The sequence below is a fragment of the Notechis scutatus genome, chromosome 5, assembly GCF_049901735.1.
Source record: "Notechis scutatus isolate UNSWTSFEM ecotype Mainland chromosome 5, rNotScu1.2, whole genome shotgun sequence".
Taxonomy (NCBI): Eukaryota; Metazoa; Chordata; class Lepidosauria; order Squamata; family Elapidae; genus Notechis; species Notechis scutatus.
In genome coordinates this window covers 101,603,282-101,630,140 of record NC_142013.1, presented here as the reverse complement: position 1 = coordinate 101,630,140, position 26,859 = coordinate 101,603,282, and the positions used below count along the sequence as shown (strand labels likewise).

At 36.2% G+C, this 26,859-nt stretch overlaps 1 long non-coding RNA gene across 1 annotated transcript; it reads right to left on the bottom strand.

Annotated features, from left to right (window-relative positions):
• Positions 1-1,318: 1,318 nt before the first annotated feature.
• LOC148130596 (uncharacterized) lies at positions 1,319-26,859 on the bottom strand. The gene is made up of 3 exons (XR_015749931.1): positions 26,006-26,859; positions 5,794-25,641; positions 1,319-5,223 (listed from the first exon to the last, which is right to left on the bottom strand). It is a non-coding gene; the product is annotated as an uncharacterized LOC148130596 (long non-coding RNA).

Genomic DNA, 26,859 nt, shown 5'->3' with positions numbered 1-26,859 from the left:
AACTCACCAAAAAGGATTGGAGGCCATATCCCAAAGGTGCTTTCTCAAAAAGGTACCATGACTCAGATGATTAAGAAACACCATAGACATTGGACGGCATAGGTTAGTAGACACAAGAAAAAAAAATAGAATAATTTATTCATCTGTGGATGTATCTAATTTAGAATCAGTACCATACTCAAAAGTTACACTTTCCAGTGGTGAATTATTTCCACAGCATATCATGCATTTACACATAATTTGTATTGATCAGAAATAACGTTGCACATAAAGTTGTACAAAACAAGTTATTCTGATTATGGAGATATGTATCTCAGCTTCAATCATAGCTGAAGAAAGAAGCAACATGCTTCCTTCTGGATCTATTGAAGAAACCTTTTCCTAACCTCTCCATTAACTACATTACTACATTTTGAGGAATGAGGGTTGGGGAAGTCCCTGCATAGAGGAGCAAATAGGATGATTAAGCGCCTGAAGACTAAAACACATGAAGAACGGTTGCAAGATTTGAGTATATCTAGAAAAAAGGACTAGGAGTGGCATGATAGCAATATTCCAATATTTGAGGGGCTGCTGCAAAAAGGAGGGACTCAACCTACTTTCCAAAGTGCCAGAAGACAAGAAACAATGGATGGAAATTAATCAAGGAGAGAAGCAACCTAGCATTTTCTAACAGTGAGAACAATCAACCAGTGGAATGGCTTGCCTTCAAAAGTTATGAGTGCTCCATCACTGGAGGCTTTTAAGAAGAGACTGGACAGCAATTTGTCTGGAATGGCCTTGAGCAGGGGAGTGGACTAGAAGACCTCCAAGGTCCCTTCCACCTCTGTTATTGAGTATTATGTATCTTATATCACTCAGTTAGCTTTATGTCTCACATGGGAGTAGAATTCACAATCTTCTGGTTTCTAGCCTCATCCCTTAACTACAACACCAAACTGCCTCTAATATTATTACTACATTATCTAGAAGATAAAATAAACTGTGCTAGGAGAGATTATCATCATCAGAAAAAGGAAGGCAAATATATTTCACAAGATAGTACTTTTTTTTAAGCTAGTTATCTCGATAGAGATGCCTCTTTCTTGGATGGTCCAAGTAATGAACTACTATTTTGAACAATTTAAATAGGAGGCTTCTAAATGCCATGTTAGGTTATTTATCCCCAGAGCCAAGTGCTGTTCACTCTGTTTGGCAGCTGTTTCCCAGGATATTGCAGCTCATTAAAGTGGTCTACTACAGCTCTTTTGGCATGGGAAATTCTTTTGTTTTTCTATTTCATCTTGGCTTGTTCCCCCCCACCTCTCTCTCTCTCCCTGTCAAATATCAGTTCTTTGAATCTTCATTTTCATTCCCTCCCTGCCTTTAATTCTCCTATTTTTCACTTTTCAAAATAAGAGGTTGGGGTTCTTAGCCAGTGGTGGGATTCAAATCATTTAACAACCGGTTCTCTGCCCTAATGATTTCTTCCAACAACCAGTTCCCCAAACTGCTCAGAAAGTTAACAACCAGTTCTCCCGAAGTGGTGCGAACTGGCTGAATCCCACCACTGTTCTTAGCCAACAATAAAGCATCACCTGGATAAAAATAGTGCATGTACATTCATGTCCACACTCAACATACCTTTACTATGGTATACCACAAGCACTCCTTATACAGAACATTTAACCGCAAACACAATACGTAACCAAGGTCACATATAAGTAACCAAGATCACATATCCTTGTCTGATCCCTGCATAGGATTTAAACATTCTATTTATTCTCACCCATGCTCACCACATTTTATAGTCATGGAAAATATTCCATAATTCAGGCCTACTTGCCTTACCATATGCCATCTCTAAATCAACAAGAATATAATAAACTGTGTCTCAATGATCCAGTCTGCACCCGGTCTAAAAAGCCACATTGTTCTTCCCAAATTTTTCTCAATGTCACTTTCAATGCCATTTCATTCAGAATTCTACAAAACACCTTCCCAGACACATTTAAAGCAAAGCTTTTTGATATCCTCTCCACCACAGAAAACAATATTGATTCCCCACCCCCCACCAATTATTCCAGTTACACCAGTTTAATATTTCTCCACTTACAACTTCAGCCTCACCTTTTCCCGACACTCTCTTGGTATTTCTGTCCCTTGATTTCTGAGACATTAGCATTTAAAACATTTTATTGTCCTTTTTGACATATCACCATTATTTCCATACTACTCTCAGAAATTGCCACATTTTACTTTTATCCTGTTTTTATTTTTAATTCCAGGCATTATGATGAAACTGCATCTTTCAGGATGACATGACTTTGTAGAACGCCGTATCCAGACACCTGAAATCTAAATAATAAACAGAATGCAGAATAACAGAGCTAGAATGGACACTGAAGGTCTTCTAGTCCAACCCCCAGACCCTATACCATTGTGGACAAATAGATGCCAATCTCTTCTTAAAAACCTGCAGTGATGGAGCACCTACAACTTCTGAAGGCAAGCTGTTCCACAGATTAATTGTTCTCACTGTTAGGACATTTCTCCTTAGTTCTAGGTTGGATCTCTCCTTGATTAGTTTCCATCCATTGTTTCTTCTCCTGCCTTCAGGAGCTTTGAAGAATAGATTGTCCTTATGATATCCCCTCAAATTATTGGACAACCTGGCAATTTATTTGCAGGTCTTAAATGGAAAGACTGGTGTCAGTGTGCCACTCAACAGCTACTGATGGGATTATATCGATCCTCAGTCTAGACCTTAAGGTTCCTAGCTTTATAAACTAGCTTCTTTTTGTAAAGTGTCTCAGCTTTATGGCCCATATTCCCATCTGTGGTGAGGCAGTTGAAGAATGTATTAGAGAAGGTCCTTAAAGACTCTTTAAGGAGAAGTTATACAATTGGCAAATGTGACATTGCCTGGAAGGTAGCAACATCTCCATTCAGCATTCTTAAGAATATAATCTTAATAATGGGGCTTTTCCAAATTTATACTGGAGGTAGTAATTTTGTGAATGGGCATTAATTTGCTTACTCATTGTTTTGTTGATTACCAGGCAAAGTTGATCAGATTTATTGCAGAAGATTACCACAAAGGAAGATCCAATGATATTCTTTTCACAATGGAATTCAAGGATAACTCCGGGTGGAACTTTATATGGTATGCTATGTTAATTCCACTTTAATTATCTATAGACTGCAAGATCAATTTATAGAAGTCAATACGCCTATGAGATTGCATTGTTTTTTATATGAATTTTTGGAAGGTACTTCTTAGTTGTTTCAATTTCTTGCTTTCTAATGTGGAGTAGAAAATCATGAAATCAAATGAGTCCATGGACTTACACTACAGGAAAGGAGACATGCCAGAATCTGTCTTCCTGAAACACCTATTTTCTGTTTCTGCTAAAGCTCATCCTAAGAATCGAGCAATATTGATCTCTTATATATGTAGATCTGAAATATTTACCTTTTCCTTGAAGCAAGTCATCCAAGCTTGGCTGTTTTCTTGCAGACATTTCGTTACTCAAACTAGGTAACATCATCAGTGTTAGCACTGATGATGTTACCTAGTTGGGTAATGAAACATCTGTGAGAAAACAACCAAACTCAGAGAGCACCAAAGATCCCCCTCATTTCACTCCTGAGTTAGAAATATTCTCCTTTATGGGCAAGGTCATGCAATATTTATTGCTGCTAATTTTTAGGTAGAGGATGTGTCAAAACTCAGAGCAGCAGGTATATAAAAGGTTGATACTGATAGATCTGAACCTACTGTATAGCTCAGATTCTGTGTCATTTGTTAACAGTATTAAACAAAGGCATGAAGTTTTTCCCCCCCTAGAGCATTTAAATGGACTAAGTGTTATACATAATTCAAGATATAAATGCAAGCTTTGTCCCTAGGCTTATAACTCACACATATGCAAACACACAATGTAAACCGAAGACGAAACTAGTAGATGAGGAGATGTTTTGGGTGCTGCTTGAGATCAGAGTGTTTCTTCTTCTTTCTTAGCTGAATGGAAAAGTTGTGCTACATTTTTATCAACTGGCTCTTGATCCAATGGTCAGCTATGGAGTCAATTTGTCCTTTCCATTACAAGGATGTTCTTCTCATTTGGCCCCAGCACTAACACCTAAGCATCCTTCATTGTATATTGTATTCTGGAACCAGTTATTATATTGTTTTGTGACAGATGGAGGCACGGAAATAACATATTCTATTAAAAATACATGAAAAAATATGGGTGAAAAATCCTGCCTTGTACATTCATTTAAGATAGTCAAATTAGGATTTGATCCAGTTGAGTGTCATCCATAGAACAGAATCCAAATCTTTAATTTACTGAAATAGTTAGCCAATTTAATTTTAAAACAAAAGTCAATTAGTTGAAGGAAAAATACTTCCTTAATTTTTATTTTTTTTTTAAATATGAGCTACAGTTCATCCTGCTAAAACTGTGATCCATGACAATCCAAAATACTGCTATACAGGTAATCCTCAAATTACAACAGTGCATTTAGTGACTGTTCAAAGTTACAATGGCACTGAAAAAAGTGACTTATGAATGTTTTTCACGCTTATGACCATTGCAGAATCCTTATGATCACGTTGTCAGCTTTGGAAGCCATATTGAGATCCGATGCTCCCATGCTGCCAGAATTGAGACTGGGAAAGAGGGAGGGGGGAATGTATTGGAGTATGTCTAGTTAGATATAATAACATTCTTTTTCTGATTCAAGGTCAGGTTGTTTTGTGCATAAGTGAGAGAAAGTCTTAACTTGGGACAGATGGTGATGATGGGTGCAGGGGACGGATTTGTAGTTTTTACTTATTGCAAGGAAGCCCAGAACTTTCAGATTCGGGACTCCACAGTTGTGCCAGTTACTATCCAAATAAAAGGAACCATTGAGAAATGCCTGTCTCAGAGTTATTGGTGGAATGGAGTTTTGCTGGAACTCTGACACACGTGATCAAAATTCAAACACTTGGCAACTGACTCATATTTATTTATGACCCCATGTGTCCTGGGGTCATGTGATCCCCTTTTGTGACCTTCTGACAATGGGGAAACCAGATGGATGCCATAAATATTTGCGCAATACTTCCTGAATGGGCACATTTAAATAAAAATAGCCATAGAAATTTTGTTTTGCCAGCTTTGATCTAAAACTAGTGGAATTCTTAAGACAGAAAAATGAGTACTTCTGAATACTGTGATACCGTCTTCATCTCTGAAAGAAAAATCAAAGAAATATGAATATGAGATTGTCATATGGATAATCAGCATAAAATGTCAATTGGACCACACATAACATTATGTGAAAGAAATACAGTATGTTATATTAAAAAAAAGGCTTGCCTGGAAGCACCCAAAGTACTTAACCAAAACTCTCTTGTTGAGCAATTCAGTTGTCAGAAATCCATAAGCTTGTTCAAGAAATTAAATAAATTTACTTTGTTCTGTCTTTTGTATAATTATAGTTGGTTACCATTTTTTAAGGGCCACCATACAGTTCGTCTTGCTCATTCATGTTAGTGCTTTCGTAATTAAGGAGAAATTATTTCCTAGGGAATATCAATGCAGGTTTGAATGCAATGTGCTGAACGCAATGCAAAATGCAAATGCCTGTCACCATGCAAAAATGAAGAGCAATATTCTAAATATAAGCCAAAGGAAGTTGGAACATTTTAATCGGATTGCCTGCATCCATCCTACTTCCTAAGTACTGTAAAGTAAAAGTTAAGGGCATCAGTCTGAGAAATTAAACCTTAGAAATCCAACCTGTTTTCTGACTGGTTACATTAAGAAACTGCCTTCAAGGCAATTTGTAACAAGAACATCAGTGTTTGAGTTGGCCTAGATATAAGGCAGAAGCATTGTGATCCTTAGAGTCGTGTGACCTATGGATGAGACATAAGCAGTAAGTAAGAAACGTGACTCAAACATTCAGAATTCTTCAAATTGATTTGTTAGAAGAGTTTATAAACCTTGACTATATATCCCAGCCTTCTCATAAACAGACTACCATTCATCTAAAATATAAAATACAGATGTGGCTTCCGTTTCATAGTTTTCTGTAGAAAATCAATATTAACACAGGACATTGGCTTTAGATTGGAATGACATGAATTTGCATTCTTATTAATCCGTTAATCTTGATGAATAATCGTTTTCAGTTTAATGTATATTCAGTGATAGGAACCGAACAGAAAAAGATTAGGATACCAGTATTTTTAATCGTATTCTGACAAAAAAAATATCTATAAAAACTGTATGTTGTCCTTCATTTGGTGTATTTCCTATAATTCACTATTATTTAAAAGGCAACATGTAGGCTTAAGACTCACGTATCCTTTTTAGTTAGATCTATTGATCAAGAGATTAAACATAATTGGACTTATTTTAAGCATGTTATGTTTCTGGTCCTGTACTTTTCCTACAAACGTGTTGCAAAGAGCATTTTGCCCTTGAAATAATAACACTCCAGATTTAACAACTGTTGTTAAGAAAGGAAAAAGAATGACTGTGCCAAACAAAACAAAAATAATATCAATAGTAATAACCACTTTGAGCACAATTTAAAAACATCAGGAGCACCACTTGAATACCATTTGCATTGACAAAATCACCATTAGTCAACATCTACCTATCTCAGGTTGAGGAGGAGGAGGAGGAGGAGGAGGAGGAGGAGGAAGAAGAAGAAGAAGAAGAAGAAGAAGAAGAAGAAGAAGAAGAAGAAGAAGAAGTCGTCAATCATTTTAGTGGACTTCATGCTGGCCAAATCTTTGATTATCAAATGAATTTAAAATAATTTCCATTGCTGTTATAAAGTTGCAAAGAAAATTCCCCAAGTAATTGGTGTTGACCAATGTAAATAATGCCCGTCCTTTTTATTTACATCTGGTTCTTCCCCTGAACTGCCTACTGGGTTGCATGGAAGTCAGAGCCTAGGAAAAAAACTGAATCCCCATCTATCAGTATTAATCTCACACTTTACTGAGGCGCCATCCATTTATCTTTCCGACACAAATTAGAAATTCAAGAGTTTTAACAAATGAGCCTGCAAATGTAAACTTATTAGGCCATATATTTTTACTACACACTGTGCAGTGCCCTCCACAAAGCTGTCCCTTCAGAGAGTGTTTTACTATTTTGTGTTATTGATGGCAGCTAACTAATCACATTTTTAATGTTGTCTTTGGGGAGGGTTGTTTGAGTGCATGGGCAAACTAAACTACCCAGAATAAATCTACCTTATTAAATGGTTGAAATTATGTGTCTTTTACGATGAAGAAACTCCCGAGCATTGTTACATTTGCTAACCTGCTTTTTCTCCCCTCAGAAATCAGAGACTTGGATTAATTAAAATAATACATCAAAACTGGGGATTGTACAGAACATGTCTGGGTATGTGAGAATAGACAAGAAAAATTGGTTAATTGGTCTCTTTATCCCTCTTCGCATGCCACCTCTATTGTAACCGGAGAAAGCCTTAAAGCTCGCCAAACTAACATTCTAGCCAAAGGAATAAGGCGTTCCAGCAACCGTCCATTCCAATCAGTAACTCTGAGACAAACATATATCAAAAATACCTTTATTAGGATAGTAACTGACACATCTGTGGAATCCCAAATCTGAAAGTTTCCTGGCTTCCTACAATTTCCCAAACTACAAATCCATCCCACCTTGGCCGTCATCACATCACAGGGCCCAATCACGATCCGTCCAAAAGTAAGATCCTAATTTCATCCTGTGCCATACTCAATGACCTTGAACCAACAAAAGAATTTAATTTTGTCTACTTAAGAGCTTCAATTGAATCCACCCCCTTCCCACTTTCTCAAGCTTGTGGCGGCATCAAGCTTGTGGGAAGCATCGTATCTCATTATGGCTTCCAAAGCTGACACCTAGGAGGCTACAACTTCTTACCTTCAAGACCAGGATGTCAAGTGGTAAGACCAACTTGGCATCTTTCGCAGAACAGGAGACAGGATATTAATTATTTTTGACTTTTCACATTATGGTAGTATAAAGCGTTCAGAGGAGAGGAAAGTTGACTGTCTTGTTGAGGTTACTCGAGTCTACAAATCTATGTCATGCAAGGGTTTGATTCTTCAGGGGACCATGTTGGTTCTGTAAAGATGGATCAGAAGGTTGTACCTTGAGGTTCTTCAGCTCCTCCTTTCTGACCTTGTACTGTCTCGAACCTGAAAGTAGTGCTGGAGCTTGTTTGCCCTTTGGCATTGCTGGATTCAAATCCAGACTGCTATTTCAGACAGAGTCCATCAATAGCCCTTTGGATGGCTTGGGAAGAGAATTCTTTCTACATTTGAAAAATGCAATAAAGTTCTTGAGGAACTGCTCTGCTAATTGCAAAAAGCTTGCACTAAAAACTTGGTGTGTGTGTGAGAGAGAGGGGGGGAGGGATGGAGGGAGAAGGAGGGGGAAAGAGAGAGGAATTTAGCATATTATTTCAGCCTTTCTCAATCTGATGCCTTCATATTTTTGTCTTGAATTAATATCTAGGTTAATGAAGGCTTCCACTCACCACCATAGCTCCCAGAATAGCCTCATACTCTTCTCTTCCTGAAAGTAAGGCCCCTAGAAGAAAGTTTAGCTTTTTATCCCCACCTTTCCTGCCATAATATGCCTGAGAATTTGGAATTTATTTAAATAGCAATCAGAGTTTACTTTGAAGATGGATGTTCTGTTTTTGAACAAATTACTCTCAAAATGGCTAGCCAATGGATAGATAATACTAAGCTTCCCACACAATTTGGGTTTACACATTGTGCTCATATGGCTTGTTTTGCCTTGGCATGGCCAAGCATTATAATCCATGCATTATAATTTCAAACAATCACTTATAGCTTATGATCACAAAGCCAGCCAATTGTGGTTTATTCAGCAAACCTCAGCTTATTGAAGTGTAGAAGCGATGTTCATGGCTGTCACACATACAAATCCCGAAGTCCTCTGCTGGATGGATGGGACTAGGTGAGCTACTTTCTGTTTCTACAATTACAGGGCAGCTGGAAAAGTATTTTCTGGAAAGAAATATTTCATTGGTTTGGATGGGGTCATGATGACCTCCTTTTTACTTCAGTGCTTTTAAAGACAGATGTAAGTAGCTGGATCCTCTTGGTCAGCATAGGGTGTGCTTCACTTCTGTTGTCCAGGGAAGCCATAAAAATACTTAAAAAACAGAATAAAAACAACCTCTTATCCATGTTGAGACTAATTCAATTTGCAGTATTGCAGGCTAACTCTTCCCACAATCTGGAGCTTGATTCTCACCGTCTCAAGGTTGACTCAGCCTTCCATCCTTCCGAGATCGGTAAAATGAGGACTCGGGTTGTTAGGGGGTAATATGCTGACTCTGTAAAACCACCCTGAGAGTGCTGTTTTCCACTATGGAGTGGTATATAAGTCTAATCAGTTATTGCTATTGCTATTTTATTGTTGAGTGTCTCCGTGATCCAACCACATCCTTATAAAGTCCACTGTAGAAAGTTTAAATTCTTCCAAATCATCCTGAGATCCTGCTGGTCAGAATTTATCCCAAACTATGCACATATTAACTCCAAGAAATGGATGCCCTTGCCTCAATTAAGAAAAGCACAAATGCATTTTTAAAATCTTTTTTCAGTCTGAGGCTCAGTCATTTTTGAATTGCATATTGTGAAAGCTGGAAAGCTTTGGGTTCTATGGCCTATTATCTAGCTCTCCCAATTGACAAAAATGGGAGTGATTTAAATAAAATCGATCTTACTATCCCTTACTCTTAGTGTAGCATTTAATCGACAGCTGTGATTAACAAGGGAATCATGAAGTTAGTTCAAGATTTTTAAAGATACTATTAAAAAATGGGAATTTAGCAAACCAAGCAAAACTTGAAACAAAGAAACCTTACCAAGTCAAACTTTTATAAGAGGACACTTGTTATGAATACAATCTTTGCATACTTTTTATATCCCTTCAAACAGGATGCTTAATAAAATTCTCTTTTCAAATAAATTCAATGTAAGCCCAGATCATTGGATAAGTTTTTATATAAATCTTTGTGACAGCAGCATCCATGAATGTGTGTACTAGATTAAAAATGTAAAGGTTTTGTGATTTATCCAATAGCTGGATTAGTACTTTGTAATTTTGCTATCAGAGTTATGCCATATTTTTCAAATTCATATTAAGCCATGTGAGCTAATGAGTTAACATTATTACGTTCACAAAATGACACAGAAGATGCAACATCCCTTCCATCTTTTTTTTTGCAATTATTATTTTGGTGGTGTGATTTACCTCTGATCGTTCAGCTTGGAGACTAAAGACGCATCATGGCCGTCTTCAGGGGTGGGATGCTACTGGTTCTGCCTGGTTCTGCACAACCAGTAGCTCTGAAGAGCAGCAGACACCGAACCGGTTCTGAGTTTGCTGCTGCTTGGCCCACCCACCCACCCCTGGCTCTTACCTGTCCTTTATTTCCTGCTTTTTCAACCTCAGCTGCTTTGCGCGGCACGGCTGAGGTTGAAAAAGCAGGAAAAAAGACTTTCCAAACGCTGTGCACCCACGGTTTTCCAACTGTCCAGGCGGCACAGCTGTTTTTTTTACACGCGCATGTAGCAAAACTTAGTCACCAAAACGGTAGTAACACCGGTTGAATCCCATCCCTGGCTGTCTTCAATTCAAAAAGACACTCATTTGGCAGGCCAAGACAAAGAGGCAGTCCCGGAACCAGGGAAATCTGGGGCTAGACAGGAGACAGACTGTATCTGTCCTCAGTGTGGAAGGGATTGCCACTCTCGAATTGGCCTTTTTAGCTACACTAGATGCTGTTTTAGGACCTCTTTTCAGAGCATGATACTATCGTCTCGAGACTGAAGGATGCCACTTCAGTTTTGGTAATTTTTGTTTGTAGATAAGTTTCTTCCTGGTTTTTGAGTAGATTCTTTACTATGTATTTCCCAAAAGGTTTTCTAGCAATCAGCTGATTGTTCCTATGACAGCAGATTCCCTGATATCAGAAGAGTTGTAGGATGAGGAAAGAAAACCATCCTCTCAGTGGAGGCTAGAGTTATTAAGAAAATTATTAGGACCCAGTAAGACTTCCTGAAGTGGAAGATCTGATGTTTGTTGGAGGGCTAAGATCTCAGAACTTCTAATGGGAATGGGATTGTCTGTAGAAACCCTTCTTTTTTTTCCAGAAAAATCTTAAGTGCTAATTCCTGCTAGCACGTCAATAAATTTCTGTGGTACAGATAGTCCTCAACGTATGACCACAGCTGATCCATAAATTTCCATGGCTAAGCAAGACAGTTGTTAAGTGAATTTTGCCCCGTTTTAAGACCTTTCTTGCTAGTTAAGTGAATCACTGTGGTTAACTTAATAACACGATGGCAAAGTGAATCTGGCTTCCCCATTGACTTTGCTTGTCAGAAAGTTCACATGACCCTGGGTCAGTGCAACCATCATAAATATGAGCCAGATGCCAAGGTCCAAATGTTGATCTTGTGACCATAGGGATGCTATGATGGTTCTGTGGAAAACGGTCGTAAGACACTTTTTTCAGTGCCTTTGTAATTTCAAATGGTCACTATATGAATGGTTTTAAGTTAGGGACTATGGTACCTGTAATTTAAGTTATTTGAATATGGATGCCTTTGAAATTACTAGGACAAGGTTCAAATGAGTTGTTAATTCCAATTTAAGTTGGATTTAGCTAACTAGATGTAGATTTAACCCTTGGAATCCAGTCTAGGGTTGGCCAAAGATTTACATTGTAATTAATACTGAGAAGGTAGATTATGGATTTATCTGAGGTTTAGTATAATCAAAACTACTTCCAGTTTTTGTTTTTCCATCAATTGCTTCCCCCAAGTTACAATACACCAGAGGTGGTATTCAGGAGGTTCTGACCAGTTCTAGAGAACCGGTAGCGGAAATTTTGAGTAGTTCAGAGAACTGGCAAACACCACCTCTGATTGGAGATTTTACAGTAACCTTCCCCTGCCACGCCCACCAAGCCACGCCCAAAGAACCGGTAGTAAAAAAATTGAATCCCACCACTGCAATAAGCCCATCATAACAGCACATTAAGCACACAGGGTTATAGCAGGAGAGAAATAGTAAAGCTTTATTCTAGAAGTAGAACACCAGCACAACAACATTCTGATTGCATTCTGGTCAATGACTGCAATACAAATTTCCATACAAATTTTGTTAAAACGAATCACTGCAGTTGTTAAGTTAGTAACATGGTGGTGATTCATCAGATCTGGCTTCCCCATCCTCAGGAGGTCGCAAAAAGTGACCATCACATGATCTCAAGACACTGCAACCTTCATAAGTACCTGCCAGTGACCAAGCATCCAAATTTTGAGCATCCAAATGTTGATCACATAACCAGGGGGATGCTGCAACGACCGTAAGTGTGAAATACGATAAGTCACTTTTTCCAGTGCCAATGTAATTTTGAATGGTCATTAAACAAACTGTTGGAAGTCAAGAACGACCTGTATTTCATAACAATACTGTCATGTTACCATTTTCGTCTAGCCAGTTGGACCAGGTTTCAGGTCAGGTTAACTAGGAGCTACTTACAAGCAAGCAAGCAAACTTTCCATGTAACTTGGTGTGGAACTTCCAAGTTTTTAACCAGTGAAGAGAGTTCCAACCATGAGTAGATTTCTAACAAAGAATCAGTCATAGTCTCCGTAGCAATCAAGCTGCGTGTGTGTGTGGAGGCTTTTCATTTTCATACTCGGTCAGAGAGAGTAAGCATTGGGGAGGGAGAATATTTGCGCAAGTGGACAGGGGCAAATGAGAAAAATCGCAACACAACGCACAGGGGTACTAGTGGAAGCGAGAGAAAGCATTGCTGTTAATCAAATGTCAATAGTTGTCTAATAGGAGGGTAAGAGGAAACTGCAGGCTTGAGACCTAAGGGAACGGAACAAAACAGTTTCCCACTAATATTTGTTCAAAAATTAAATAGATTGCTAGACTTGGTACATATCTTATGTCAGTTCTGTGCAAACACTCTGTCGGACAATTTCATACTCTGGACAAGAAAAAAATAGAGTCCATCTTACACCTGATTAGCTTTCAGAAACTCAGTTCATTATGGAAACTAAAATTCTGCTACCTGAGCTGGAAAAATGGATGCATGCACAACTCAAATGATGGCATCGCTCGTCTCTGAACAACAGTTAAAAATCCAGCCCTTACAGGTATAATATCTCCATTTTAATTAAGTTCTTTCATTTAAGCATGGGTTTTTGAACTTATAAGGAAAAGATAAGGTGTTTTTTCCCTAACATTGCATATTCTCTATAGCATTGTACTTAAAAGTATGGTCTGGCAACTCCTGGAGATCCTCCAGACCCTTTCAAAGTAATATGTTTTTAAAAATTCTTAATTTTAACTTATAACACACACACACAAGGGACAGGATGAAACCTGCTTCATATATCTAGTATACACTGAATTACTTACCAAATATTCTTAGAATTAGCAATTACAGATAAAATATTATTTGTACATGTTTCATATATACATGTCCAGTGGATTCAGTTCACATAATGAACTCAATTAAAATGTGAGGTAATCAAGGCAAGAACTTCAACTTGCATCCATCTGAACATACTTGTAAGTCTTCTTGGGCTTGTGACTGCTGTTTTATTATGTTTCCTGAGGAAGGTGTAATGAAGACTCTGACTATAGAACATAGCAATATGAAAACAGCATTCCTTAAAATTTGCTCAAAGAAGCAGATTGGCAATGATCTCTTTTAGCTGACTATGAATGAAAGTACCGGTAATACATCAATAGTACCATGTGGAAATTTGCAGACTCATAACCATTTTATGCTGTATTTTTCATAGGAAAAAAAAAAACATTTTGGAGATGAGAGACTTAAAGCTTTAAAGAGATCTGTCACACTTCTATAGAAAATAATATATAAAGTCAAGCCGATTGGAATTCAGAATTCAGAGAGGGAAAACAATCCATTTATTTCAAAATAACATAAGATAGAGGAGTGAGGGGTGGAAGAAGAGAAGCAACTGGGTTTCAGCACACAACTACAAAAGAAAAAAAAAATCAATTTAAGAGGATGTGTCTGCAGTTGTCTTACCAGGTTTTTAATTATGTGTTTGTTTGCCATGGTGGCCTAATTTAGTCAAGTAGATGAGGCAACATTAAAAGCTAGTAGGAGAGGTAAGTAATCCCTTGGGCGACCAGCTTGTGCATATAGTTTAGAAGGTACATGCATAGTAGCAGAAAGCTACAGCAAATTTGAGATGGGGGCCCACATGATGAACAGCAAAAAGCTAGCAAATCAAATTTTTCACAATTAGTTGAACAACAACTGTGACAGGTTTGGCGCTTAGCATTTTCATTTGTGCACTCAAATTTGGTTATCTGTCCTCTTTTATGCAAATGTGATGTGACAGGAGAAGCTGAGAGCACTCAAGCAGGCCGATCACTCACAACAGGAGCTGGAGTCATACAGCTGAGAAGCTTGGATTAAATGGACTGAGCTGATGGAGAAGTGACAAGAAACAAGTCCTGGAAACCTCATGAACTCATTTAAAACTTCTTCAAAAAAAAAAGAAAAAAGAAAGACACATAACTTACGATTATAATCTTTCATATTCGTACATCAAAAACACAAAGATAAGAAAAGGAACGAAAATCAATTCAAGTCTGTTCTTCATTAAACCCAATACATTGTTTTAAAAATTATAATAATTGGGTTATGCTTTGCTTTAAGAGTGGCTTTTGTGTATCAATGTCCAAAGAAACAGATGAAAGAAAAAGATTGTGAACAAAGAAAAACATGGCAACTTAAGATTTACTAAACTATAATTTGTAAAGCAATTCACCTTTCCTCTATGTATACACAAATAGAATTTGCCAAATAAATCTCAACAGCACTCAAGAGAACACACATGCTACAAGATCCAATTAAGCTGGGAATTATGTTCCAGTCTAAAACCTCTCTATTCAGAAATTAAGCGTAGAAATTTAGCTAAGAACTGCTGTGTTATATATTTGTAAAATTTTACTTAGGAAAAGCTGGTGTAATTTTGTTTGAAAATTATAGGCTTATTACTTGCATTCTTTTATTTAATAAAAAAAAATTCTCTTGTCTATTTGTAAGCATCAATTTACATACCCTATTGTGTGGCTACCAACTCAAATATGTTCTAAAGAGAGGAACTGAGTTTCAGATGGTGCAATTTTACTGGGGCAGATACATCTTCAAAAATAAGTGACAGACTACTGCCTATTTCTCCAGCTTTGGGAGTTCTAGCTGCATCCTGAATCTATCCCAAGACTGCTCTCAGATTCATTGTCAAGATATTATCTTGAATTCCAGCAACCATTTTTGTCTTCCATCTCTTTTCAAACATTTTGGTTTGTTCATCATCACTTGAGAATTGTCTGGAGAACAAGGCAGAACAAGACAGTTCAAAATCTTGCACACTGTTATCTGACCCTGAATTTGCCTTAAAGAGTAATTACAACATCCAAATTAGGACAACATAATCAAGTTTGGATTTAATTTAATAAGTAATGGGGTTTTAATAATCTACTGGAAAACAATGTTTGCTATTATAATTTATATAACACCAATAATCTTTCTCCAATTGTGGGTGTGTTTGCATGTCACAAACATTACCAGAAAAGTAGTTTTAATAAAATAATATAACATTAATTTAAAGATTTCTGTACTTAAATTGTTGAGCCATTTCTAGGACCATAAAAATGATACAAATTCCATTTGCTTGCCTCTAACGATACTGACAGGTATTCATGCCCCTTAGACCTAGAAGGCATCAATGAGTATTAATAAGATACCTGACACCAGGGGTGGGTTTCTTCCGGTTCTGTCCACCTCTGTAGAACTGGTAGCTCTGAAGAGCAGCAGACCTAGAACCGGTTCTATGTCTGTTGACGTTTTTGCCTACCCACCCACCCACCTGGGCTCTTACCTGATCTTTATTTCCTGATTTTTTTCAACGTCAGCTGCCGAACGAGGCACAGCTGCAGTTAGAAAAGCAAGAAAAGGGGGCTGTTTCAAAGGCTGCTTCTCTGCAGGCAGCTGCTGATGCAGGGAAGCTCGTAAATCCTGAACCGGTAGTTAACCCTGTTGTATCCCACCCCTGCCTGACACCTTCCAAAGATGCCTTTGTTGAATCGTAAAGATTCAATATTTTGACCATGAAGAAGTGCTCCAAAAGGGTTTCTCCTGCAAATTACATAACATAGTAGCACTCAAGAGACTCCGATTTGCAGGTCATAAACTTCATATGAAGAATAATTGAAGTCCCAAGATGGCAATGAGATGGATCCCCTTGATGCCAAATGACACCCTTGAAATACAGGGCGAAGAATATTCATAGACTTAAAGACTTTAAACATCACATGGGAAGATGATGATCTACTCACCCAAATCTGACATTACTGGAGATCCCTTGCTGCCCAATATGCTACATAGCATGGGAGGATCCAATGCTTATTGGAAAAATGTTAGGACAGACTTGGGCAGTGTACAGAGAAAACAAAGCAGATTTTATTATACTTGAGAACTCAACAATATGACAATTGAAAGACACTGTGGTCTTACTCTCTACTGTGAACCTTTTCTTCTTAACTTAGATTGCTTTTGTTACTGAGCGTCTAAATAATCTATCTTTCCCATAACTGGAAAAGTAACTCTAGCTAAGGGAAACAATGAAAATTTTCAGATCAGAGTATCCAGTGATTTTGATAGGCAAGTAAGGAACTGAAGCACTGTTTTCATATCTAAGCCGAAAACAAGGACAGAGGAATTTTAGGAGTTGGAGAACAGAAAAGAATAACTGAAGGTCTGAAGGGACCTTGGAGGTGTTCTAGTGCAACCTCCTGCCCAAGCAGGGGATCCTACACCCATGACACCTATGGCATGCGTGTCAGAGGTAGCACGTAGAGCCTGCTCTATGGGCACGCGCGCAAGCCAGCTGGTCTTCGTGGGTGCTGGAGCACCAGAAAAATGGCTGAAAAAATATGTCATTTTCCGGGCCATTTTCAGACTGTTCTTCGGACCATTTTCAGGCTATTTTTCGGGCTGTTTTCAGGCTGTTTTGGGGAAATTTTGGGGCCATTTGGGGGTCTTTTTCAGGCCATTTCCCCCCAAAACGGCCTGAAAACAGCCCCTCAAAAGCCTGAAAAACGGCCCAAAAAACAACCAAAAAAGCAGGCATCTGCATGCCAGTCAGCTGGTCTTTGGGTTTCTGGTGTTCCAGCGCGCACCCATGCACACACATTCCGGTTTGGCACTCAGTGCCGAAAAGGTTCATCATCACTGCCCTATACCATTCCAGACAAGTGGCTGTCCAGTTTTTTCTTAAAAGCCTCCAGTGATGGAGCCCCCACAACTTCTGAAGGCAACCCCTTCCACTGGTTAATTATTTTTACTGTCAGGAAATTTCTCCTTCTCTCTGGGTTGCTTCTCTCCTTGGTTAATTTTCAACCATTGCTTGGCCACTCCAGCCTCCAGATTATTCTTTGTTGCTCTTTTCTGCAATCTTTCCAGTGTCTCGATACCTTTCTTTTAATAATATGGCGATCAAACCTGGATGCAGTAGTCTAAGTGTGGATTTACTAAATCTTTATAAAGTAGTACTAATACTTCCTCAGCACTAATAATTTGTGATCTTGATTCTATCCCTCTGTTAATGCAACCTAGCATTATAGACAGAAATGAAAATAAAAGGATGCTTGAATCTGCCCATCTTAATTTTTTAATTACATAAACTATTTTTCTATAGCATGCATATTAAGTATGAAAAATAATTTGAAGATATACTGACTTGACATAATAGCCCATAAAGCTGGAGCTGTAATTTTCCTTCATTGCAAAAATCAATCCAAACTACAAATTAAAGTTCTGATGCTTGCTATTTTTTTTCACTGGAAGAGAAGGGAACATGTTTTAATGCATCCCTAAGGAAAATCCAAGACACATTAGAAACAAATATTAAACACACAAACAACATATTGTTGTATGTTTATGGTTATTTTTAGGTACTTTGATTAATCTATGTTCTTCTTTAATGAATCTGGGGAAGTTTTGTGCAACTCTGCCTTTTTCTCCTGTTTTCTATCTCAGATACTGTGATGATGAGATGATAATCTGTCTCATGAGGATGAATGGGATAACTTTGCCATCAGCTAAAAGTTAATTTCTTCTTCTTACAGTAAATCTGCTTTGCAGGACCATATTAAGTGACAAGCTTATCTTTCAGCATCCTGATTATCAATTGAAGTTTCAGAGGAAGAAAAGAAAAAAAAACTCTCCTCTTAAACATCCATAGGGTTTTGGAGTGTGCTAAGTGGAAAAAAAGTGTTTTTAGTTGGTTAAGAAGCAATAAAAATGAAGGTGCCTTATACTCCAATCCATCTATCAAAGGAATTGTGATTGGAACAATGAAATTAGATTACAAATGTGATTACAATGAGAACCTACTAGAAAGGTTCAGAGTGAGAAGTCATCTAGTGCTTCTTTATGATCTCACCTACAAAATGTAGTCAAATTTTGACTTCTCTTTGATTTCTGAAAGTGGAACAACTATTATTACTTTTTAAAAACACTTAGATTTTAAAGACATGAGGAATTTTCCCATGTTTAGTTGAAATTGCCTATGTTACTTGCAGCCCGTCCTGCCTCCATTTAATTAGCATTTAATCATCATCAGCTATACAACTAAGACAGTGATAACTATGAGTCCAAAGATAGTACGGTAATCTGCATAGAATATACATAAACACCACAACAAAGAGCAACAAAGATGATTAAGGGGCTGCAGGCTAAAATATATGAAGAACGATTGCAGGAATTGGTTATGTCTAGTCTTGTGAAAAGGACTAGAGGCGACATGATAAGAGGATGTCAACCTGCTTTCCAAAGCACCTAAAGGCAGGACAAGAAGCAATGGATGAAAACTAATCAAGGAGAGAAGCAACCTAGAAGCAAAGGAGAAATTTCTTGACAGTGAGAATAATCAACCAGACTTCAGAACTTGTGGGTGCTTCATCACTGGAGGCTTTTAAAAAGAGACCGGACAGCCATTTGACTGAAATGGTGCTTGAGAAGAGGGTTGGATTAGAAGACCTCCAAGGTTCCTTCCAACTATGCTATTCTATTAAATACACAATTCCATTATATGAAAATTGAATCATGTTTAGTAAATTAGAAAGAAAAAGATATAACTATGTGCTTACACACTAGATCTTGCACCTTAAGAACAGCCATTTAGTATCAATTATTCTGTAGGAAACAATAGGTAAACAAATCTTCAACTATGTAACTACTCTTGAATCATCTGGAACTTGTCCCTTATGTTCAAAATAATTAAACCAAGGATTGAATTTTAGTATCTATTGATATTTGCAGAGGAAACAGAACTATACCATCCTCAAAGATGAAAGACCAGCAATATAAATACTATTTATAAAAAGACAAAAGTGAGTAATTTGAAATGATGAGAAGGCTCAAATAGGAAAAGCAACATAACCATAAATATCAATTATGAGAACTTAATCATGTGTTCATTTTACAAAAAAGCAGGTTGTTTTGTTTGGAAAGGTCTGTGTAAAATTCACGATTATTATTATACATTCTAAACATTCACCCGAGGAAAAAAAAAATAGAGAACAGAACACAATCAATTCACATCTTAAGACATTACCAAATTTTCCTTAAAGTTTCAGAGTTGACTTTGGTCTTTCAACTGTTAGAAAGGCTGTAATCTTAAAGATGATCACAAAACCATTACTTCACATGCACTTGCACATTAATCACATAATTAATAACTAAATCCAAACCTTTGTAATAGGCAAGTTACAACTGATGTTGATCTAAAAAAGACTGCAGCAGGAGTGACTGATTATAGGAAGAACTACAAAGAATGTGATTGTAATATTGGTTTGGTATTACATGAACAATTCTGCATTTAACTTCTCATGCTTGTATTTTTCCCTTGTACACTGATTTTGCTACTTCTTCCATGTTATTAGCTGGTCTTACCTGTCAAAATTGATAATTATTTTCCTACAAACTAGGAAATTAATCACAACAGAGGAAGGAGCAAAACATCCCACAATTAATTCATACAAGAATAAGTTAATGCTTGCCTTCACACCTAACAGTTACTTTATTCTATACCACTGAAGTAACATTTATAAAAGAGAAGTTGTTTCTATCAGATAAGTACAGGAACATAACACCAAATTGGGACACTTACCTTAATATTTATTCTTTAGAATATTTTAAACAACATTATGAATGCCTGTTAGTGAACTAAAGAGTTTTCACATATATAGCAATGTCACTCTTTTCATCTGAAACTATTGACAAACACCCATATGTTATTTATGTAAAAACTGAAGTGCACACAATTTCTTTCAGGAATACAAATAGCAGCACTTGTCTACAGAGAGAAGCGTGCTGGTGGGTTAAATGGTATTGGTGTCTCAGTCTTACTGGGACAATTTGAAATGGGACAGAAGCAGTCTCTTCTGGATAATTTACTGTAGTCAAATTGGCATGTGGGATTTTATTTTACTATTAGGCAGCAACTGGTAGGCAAAGTCACATTATTAGAAAAGAGAAGAGAACAGGGAACGAAGAAAAGAAAATCACAAGCAAATATTGTACTGTTAGCAGACTACTGCTAAAAATTTAGAGAGTGTCAAATAACAGAATTCTCCATTGCTCCACTATATATGTCCAGATATACCGCTTCTCAAACGCAACAGGAATTTGGATATTGAATTGGAACAGGTTGAAAAAACAGAAAGAGATGGAGAGAAAATATATCCCAAATAAATCCTTGCTTTACGAGGCAAGATTGCATGTACTGATCTTATTCTACTTGATCAAACTAATATTTAGAAAGGTACATATATACATATACATATAAAATACACATACAAAATAAATAAGTCTGGTGCACGAGAATTTGGGGATTATATGTCAAAAATCCTGCTATGTCTCACTTTAGGAGAAATGAGTGAAGACCACTGTAACCTCAAATGATCTTAAAAGAAACAATAAATAAATACTTTATTTATACTATTTACAGTACCTTTTCCATTTTACTTCCTTTTTTTCGAATTTAAGATGGTCAAGTAAAAATGGAAAAGGTACTATGATTCTGTACACTAGGGATGGCAACATACAAGATATCTTAGAAGACATGAGCTACTTACAAAAAACTTGTCACACCAAAAAATAATGTTGGATCAGCACTGCCAAGCCAGAAAATGGCAGGAAATGATGGAATATCTGTAGAATACAGCAAACAACTAAAGAAGAATCAGTGAAAGTTCTAATTAAACTTATGCCAGCAAATAAGGTTGGAAGTTTGCACACATCTTAGCAATGCACTATCCCTGGTTCACATAGTGCCACCTTAAAATAATTATTTTGTTCATTATCAATGATCTTGTTCAAGATTAATCACATCTTTTCAAATGCAATTTCAAGAGAAATGATTACCATGTATACCGTTCCTTGGTCTAGTCAGTAGTGTATATATAAAGGTAAAGGTTCCCTCACACATATGTGCTAGTTGTTTCCAGCTCTAGGGGACGGTGCTCATCTCCGTTTCTAGCCAAAGAGCCAGCACTGTCCGAAGATGTCTCCGTGGTCATGTGGCAGGCATGACTAAACGCCGAAGGCACACAGAACGCTGTTACCTTCCCACCAAAGGTGGTCCCTATTTTTCTACTTGCATTTTTACATGCTTTCGAACTGCTAGGTTAGCAGAAGCTGGGACAAGTAACAGGAGCTCATTCCGTTGCACAGTGCTAGGGATCCGAACCGCGTCAACCTTTCTGCTCAACAAGCTCAGCGTCTTAGCCACTGAGCCATCGCGTCCCAGTATACATATATACATATATACATATACATACATTACACACACACACATTATATACTGGAAATAGTTTTCCTTTATGTTAAGTTGAAACTTAGAGCAGTGAGTCCTACCTTTTTTAAAAAAGGAAAAGAATAAACTGTAAGTGGAAATATTAATTGCGAACACAAGTATAATAATGAAGAAAAAATTAGGAAGTATATACAAGACAAGAATTATCCTCAAAATGAATCAACATATATTTATCTGAGATTTTAATTAACTATTTAATCTCCCAGATTGCAGAGATTATATTTCAACCTTATCATCTAAATATGAAAATGTTCTGTTAAAAGCTAGATGTTGAAAGCATCAAAAATTGTACAAATAACTAGTAGAAAATTTTGTAAATAATCTTTATATTAAAATAAAAAATATTTAAAGAGCATTACAACATAAGGAACTAATTTTTATTGCCAAATATTGGCAAGTAAGGAATTTTTTATGGTTATTTAGAATAAAATGCAGATCATTAAGGTGAATGGTATGGGTAAATAAATCTTTTTAATCAGAAAATAGGCAATCATATTAGTCTATTGCAACCAAACAACAAAGCATCTGTGGGTAAATTTAGCCAGAAGACATATAGACAATCGCATATAATTTTGCAGATTGGACAATACTTTTGATTATTAAATTTGTGTCATTTTTCCTCAAAGCATGAAAATGTTCATTTTGTTTTCTTTATTTTCATTTCAATGACTGCCTCACAATTTGACCACCATGCTGGAAAGCATTCTGTGCAGCTCCTATTTTCTAAGATGTTAATATGAACATCCAAAAATAGGAAAGAAGTGTCCGTATGGTTTATGTGGAAAAAGCACGAAAAAGGAGTAAAACATTGGAAGCAGCTGCTAAATAGAAAAGTCAGGTTTATCGTAATTGGGAGATTATGAGCAATAAAACTGTGACAATTGGAAAACTTGTTGTTGTTTTTTTTAAAGGAAAGTAGTTGTGAGCTCTCTCCAGAATGAAATGCTTTTCTACGATTCACTGAAGTGTTTTGAACTTCTTTCACTAACATGCATGAAGAGTAATTACATGATTTTAAGGCAGGTGAAGCTTGCATTTGCTATGGGTTATTAGTACGAGTTCCATTAATAATTTCGTGATTATGGTCTTAAGCAATGATGGATCCCTGAGAGGAATACACTGGCTTAGATAAAAAGTTTTTAATCGAGTTCTTTGTAGGAATGTATGCTGTATTTTGCATAGCAAAACATAAACATTCATTTGTTAGATTGCAAAGGTCTGATGATAAACCGATACATAAAAGAAAATGAAATAGTTATGTAGACAGTGCCCCCTAGCCTCCAATGTGCAGGATTTATTTAAAAAATACATGTAGCATTTATAAAGTGTAGGCTTTTTATTTCATTCTCAAATATATTACTAAAAATCATTACTTTTGCTATAACAGAAAGGCTTTCCCCCCTAATTACAAAAGTCATGGAAAGATTAAAATTATTGAAATTAAATATTCTTATCTGCTTTTCTATTTTCATATAAGCTGCATAAAAGGTTATACTGGATGGTGATGAAACCTTTCATTTAGGAAAAAATGTTGCTAATATGAAAGTCAACTACTAGGTTCATTAATATGTTTTTATCAATCAAGTATATTTGAGTTGTTTTAGAAATTGTTTTATCACTTGAAAGAGAACTGAAGATGTCCATTTAAATCAAAAGATTAAGATCTTTCCATTTACTTGTCAATAACATTTAGCATTTTTTCTCAGTATGGTGTAAAACCAAGAGAAAAATCATCTATCAATAGTAAAGCTCTCAGACTTGTAACTGCAACAATGCAATACTTTTTTCATATTAGCCTCAACTCTGTAAACAATATATTTATCATTCTTACACCCTTAGCCTCAAAATAAATATTTCTTATGCCTGCCCAAAAACAGACCAAGGGTAGATAACCCTTCATCCTATATTTGCATTTTGGAAAACATTTTGAATCTTTCTGCCAACTTTAGCAGGAGACTAAAAATATAAAAACATCTCTTTAAAAAGCCTGCTTCAGCAATACAAAAATATATACTTTTAGATCAATTCCACGTATTTCATTCAATGCATGCATTTTTATATCAAGCTAGTAAAATACAACTGCCAGATATGCTAGACTTTGAAGTTTATAAAAACTCTAATAACATTATAACCTTACCATTTTCTCCCCTTAAAGATATTGTGAAAAGGTTTATGAACAATGATAGTTGTGTCTTTTGTGCATTGAACAAGAACTGGGTATTTTGAAAGAAAATAACACAATAAAAATTATTAGAATTAAAACAAGCAACTCCTGGTAAGGTAAATTAGCATTAAATAAGCAAAATGAAAAATGTGGTTCCCAAGACTGAAAAGGAAAAAAAAAAGCAGATTGCTAAACACATTTTGTAATAAACTGTAACTGAACTTGATTAATGGTGTTTTTTAAATCTCTTTAAAGATGGATCAAAAACCACCTGATTCAAAATGTGGCATGTCAAGAGTTTTACTGTAGGCCATTTACAATCGGCCCATATAATTCCAACTCTATAATAAATTTATAACATAAAATAAATGTTTGCTTTTCTATCACACTGCTGTTTAACTGCTATCACTAATCCGGCTTGTGCCATGCTTTGGGCTCAAAGGGGGAACAAAATGGCTACTTACCAGCAACTCCTTATGGGAACTATTTCTTTTTCTGGGTTCACATAGCTACCCTCCATGGCTGCAATATGTTCATGGGAAAAGACAAGAAACTGCCAACAGATATATTTAAATAAATAAAAGTAAAAGATAGACAGACAGACAGATAGATAATCTGTCACCTTATTTTTGTCTGCAGGTGTATATATGTATATGTATCTCAAGGATCTTTCTTCCTCCAGTTTAAAAATAAATTAATCTCTCTAAAAAATTTTTTTCCTCCAAATCTTACACACTGTATAGCCCTGATGAGTTGATCGCTCAGTGCTGTTTATTATTGTTACAGGTAGTCCTCAACCTATAATCATTAATTCAGCAATAGTTCAAGGTTTTGGTTAATGAGAGTACCAGAGATTCAATTAAGAAGGTACCAAAACATTTTTGCAATTAATTGGATCCAAAAAATAAAAAAAATCCAATCAGGGTTCACAACATTTAACAAATGGCTATTTTTAAGGGTGCATGTTTGTTTTCATTTGGATGTTAACTTGGATAAGACAACTCTTGAGAAGAAAATTAGCAACATTAGTAAACTAGTCATAAGTCAAATTTTTTCGGTGTTGTTTTAACTTAGAACTGTCACTGAATGAACTGTTGTAAGTTGAAGACTACTTGTATTTGTCCTTGACACAAATAATTATGACAAATTGTCAATAAATGCTGCTTAATACTACTGTTCTTTCAAAACAATCCATTTTCCCACAAAAGATATATAATTATACGTACCTGATTTAAAATTAAGCCTACCTTTTTCAGGTTTTTTTTTCCAGGAGCAAAGCATTATATGGCCATCCATTCATTTAAAAATTAGAACAAAATATTGTTCGCAATGTTGAAGCAAATGCTTGGTTCACTGGGATAATGCAGCCTAAATTATCCATGGTAAGCTGCATTGACTACCATTTTCCCAACATTGCTTGGGGAAGATTCAAATTATGGGAAAATTTTGCAGTTGAATCTTTCTAGTACTTCTGTGCTGAAATTACCTGAAGAACAAAAACATCTTATATTGCTGTCTCGTTTATTTCAGTGTTGTTTGCAATAAAATGCAGCAAATATAGCATCTAAAAGCATTCAAAACTTCAAGAAATAAACATAGAGGCATTTCAGGTCCAAGTAGTCATTTATCATGGTGTGTTTGTTTTTCATTGCTCCATAAAGAGACCATACATCTCTCACTTTCTGAAATTTTATAGAACTGTGGTTAAATTCATCTCTTGCCAGAATGAGATACTTCTAAGAGGTAACTCAGGATCTGTTAAATTGTATAACAATATAACACCTTAGTTATCGGCAATCTATGGATCAGATTCCATTAAAAAAAATCAATTAAGGGATTCTAGAACCTACTTCTATTAAGAATGCTGGACTGTATTTCAGTCTGCAGTGTAAATCTTGAAATATTGAAGATTACACGTGGTCCCTTTTTTTCTTTTGCCTAAAAGAAAATAGAAATAGTCTCTTATAATGAAACACTCAATGTATTCTATGAAATACATCAGTTTTTGTAATTAGAGTTATTAATTATGAGCCAACTTTTCTTAAAGCATTGGCAAAGGCAAGATTCTTAAATCTCTCATCAAATCAATGCTCAGGCCTGTTCTTGTTTAGCTTCAGCAAGGTCACTATTATACAGCACTTTAAAATTCTCATCTTTGGATATACAAAATAGTAGGACAAAATTTGATGGCTTGGAATCTAAGTAAAATAATTTAAGGAAATTAATGGAAGTATATTCTATTCCTTCCAGTTTAGTTACTTATGATCTTTAGAAAAAGTGCTATGACTAAGTCAAGAAATATTCCTGGACTATATAGGAAAGAGGATATAGGAAATTGTAGCAGAAAAGCAGGGTTCTTTGCTCCCCTCCCCCAAATTTGTATAATCTGTTTTAGGATCCAATCCAATATTAAATGCTATCATCCCTCTTACTCTATATAATTTGGCACCTTCTCGGAAGAAGGTAATAAACAGATCAAATAAGACAAACTCAAGTCACTTATCAGGGTCATTATAATATAAAATACAAATCAAAAAGCCTTAGTAAAGAGCAAAGGAGAGCAACTTCCTGCTTAAACAGTTTAACAAATACAACGTTTAACAGAATTAGGATAAATTATGTTTACTTGATCTAAAAAGCTTCAAACTATACATTATTTCGATAGGAAACTCTATTTGGATTCTTTGAACTATTTTAAGTGATT